Source organism: Eumetopias jubatus, unplaced genomic scaffold (genome assembly GCF_037043125.1).
Source record: "Eumetopias jubatus isolate StellerSeaLion01/CBP00866 unplaced genomic scaffold, mEumJub1_p1.0 scaffold_32, whole genome shotgun sequence".
Classification (NCBI taxonomy): Eukaryota; Metazoa; Chordata; class Mammalia; order Carnivora; family Otariidae; genus Eumetopias; species Eumetopias jubatus.
Window position 1 is genome coordinate 1705616 of NW_028274838.1, and position 2513 is coordinate 1708128.

Consider the following 2513-nt stretch of genomic DNA (forward strand, 5'->3'; position numbering starts at 1 on the left):
GTTGTGGGCTGGTGTCAGCCCGAGGGCCCAGGGGTTGCGGACTTTTGGTCCTCCCCTCCCCCCCGCAGTGTCCAGGCCTGGGGGAGGCTGTGGGGACTGGTTTGAACTGTACAGGTGCAGCCATGGCACTCGGTGTCCTCCAACCAGGGTCCGAAGGGAAAGAGAGAGAGAGCTAGAGAGAGCAAGAGAGAGTTGTATCTGCTCTTCGCGGGCTGTTGGAAAGTCCTCCCTCATGTTTCTCTCTGGCTGGCACAGCCTTCCCTGGGCTGGGTGGGGGGGGTTGTGTAGGGTTTGGGGGGCCATAGCTGCAGGGAGAGGAAAGAGTGGTAACCAATTCAGGAGACAGAGGAGACTGGGCAGGTGAGGAAGGAAGCCAGGGCACGGGAAGGGAGAAGGGGAAGGGGGACTGGAGGAGGAGAAGGAGGAACACCAGTACTGAAATCCAAGTTGGGAGGGGAGCTGGGGGGCAGGGAGATGGGGTGGGGTTGGGGACTGAGGCGAAGCCCTTGACTTCACGGACGGGGCGTGTCTGATGCAAACCAGGCAACATGGCGGTGGGGTTCTGCAACTTAGAATTCGTGGGGCTGAGGAGGTAGCAGCGCTGTTGCGTCCATCCTATTCGGAAGCGTCGTGTGGAGGGTGAGGATGCTTGCGACAGGAGTGGGTGCCGAGGGTGTTGGGGTGCGCCTAGGCGAGTGAGCCTGTGTGTCCGGTGGAAGGGGGGTGAGACTGGTGTGGGGCGGAGGCGGAGGGAGTCACACTTACCCGGCAGGGGAGACTCCGGGATCAAGCAGGTGGTTTTCCCAGGGGAGGCCCTTCCATCATACCAGGGACATGCTGACCCCCGCGATTTCCCCGAGTATGGACAACTCCTCTGCATTATTTGTGGCAGTGGCAGTGGGGGGCTGCTTTTGCTCTTTCACCTGTTGTTGGTTGTTTAAGAATAGCCTTTGTTTTCTTATTCATTTTTCTGTTTGTTTGTTTTGTCTTTTCCATGACTTTGGCTGATGACATGGGCTGAAGAGGAAGCTCACTCAGGGGACACCAGGACCCTGAAGAAAACACCTCTGCTTTTAAGGGCTGCTTTCTTGAGAATCTGGGTTTGGCTGTTTCTCAATCAAAAGCATGCAGGACAGTTTCTGTCCACTGGTCATACATCCCACCTTGGCTGTCGGGGTTTTTTCTGTTTTTCGCAGAGCAATTTCTCTGCTTATATTTCAGTATGTGGTTTGCAGTCCCTGATCCAGCAAAGGTGCTTTCTTTTCATTCCCCAGGGAACAGGGGTTTGCATCCCTTCTCCTTCCTCCCTCCCCTCCCCACCTATCCCCCCAGGCACCCTGCAAAGCCTCACCCAATCCCCAGACTCAGTACCCTTGATTAGGCCACTTGGTAGCCTACCTAGTATAGCCTTGCTCCAGAGGACCCTTCCGAGACTAGAGAGGGTCCGGCTTGATGTACTGTTTATTTATTGTAAGTTTATTTGTTGAAGTAATCCCTACACCCAAAGTAGGGATAGGGCTCATGAAGCCAGATGGAGACTCCCCTGCTCTCCTGACTGAGCCAGCCAGATGCCCCCTGACAGGCTTTTAAAGAGGCACCTCTGTGTACTCACAAAGAACCCGCTGGGTTTGGCACCACAGACCTTTCCCAAACAGCAGGTTAGCTCTAGGACAAAGGGCCGTGGGCCTTCTGCAGCTCTTGGGCTCAAGCCAAAACTGTCCCTACTGATGTACCTGCATTGCTTTGTCAAACTGAGCTTGAAGGGGTTTCTGGCTTCAGGCTTTCACCAGAGCTGGTGTTTTTTTTCTCTACTCCCTAAAGGCCTCTATTCAGAATCTACAACTGAGGGTCTTCCAACTTTGATTTTCACTTAGGGGAGCCACACCAACTGGGACTCAGCAACGGGTTACTCTTCTGCCAGAAACAATTAAACAAAAGAGCAACAGCGTCACACAAGATGCGCGAAGTGGAGATTTCCAAGATCCTGGGCATCAGGCAAAGGGGACAGCCATCCCGGACACATGGCAACACAATGGTGAGCAGAGCCCTAGAGCTGCTCAGAGGTACTGGCTCTAGAGAGTTTCCAAGCAAGGCACTGGGGGGAGGGGAACTTGAATAGGAGCCCCATGGAGCTCCTGGAATTGAGGACACTGATCTGAGAGAACCCAGGACTGAGTCTCAGGGAGGACAGAGCTGCAGGAAGTCACCTAGCCAGAGCTGTGGAGGGGCCCTGGGGAGGCATGGACAGCAAGTCAGGGGGTAATCCTTTGCACAGGGCCTGGTGCTCACACGGTGCTGGGAATAGTGCCTGTGTCCAACAGATAGACTAAGCAAAAGTAACCCTCTTAATTTGTGAGGAATAGGGTGGAAGACAGGGGGAGGGCTTGCTACAGTACCTGGAACTCATGGTGAGTCCTCCACGGAGCCCTGCTCTGGGCCACTGAACTATGCATTGAAGCAACAGCAGAAATGTTTCCAAGTAACTTCAGTGCATCCCTGAACAAAGCTCAATA

At 54.4% G+C, this 2513-nt stretch overlaps 1 non-coding gene across 1 annotated transcript; it reads left to right on the plus strand.

Annotated features, from left to right (window-relative positions):
• Positions 1–757: 757 nt before the first annotated feature.
• LOC148161975 (U1 spliceosomal RNA) lies at positions 758–920 on the plus strand. Its single transcript, XR_015767239.1, has one exon. It is a non-coding gene; the product is annotated as a U1 spliceosomal RNA (small nuclear RNA).
• Positions 921–2513: the final 1593 nt, after the last annotated feature.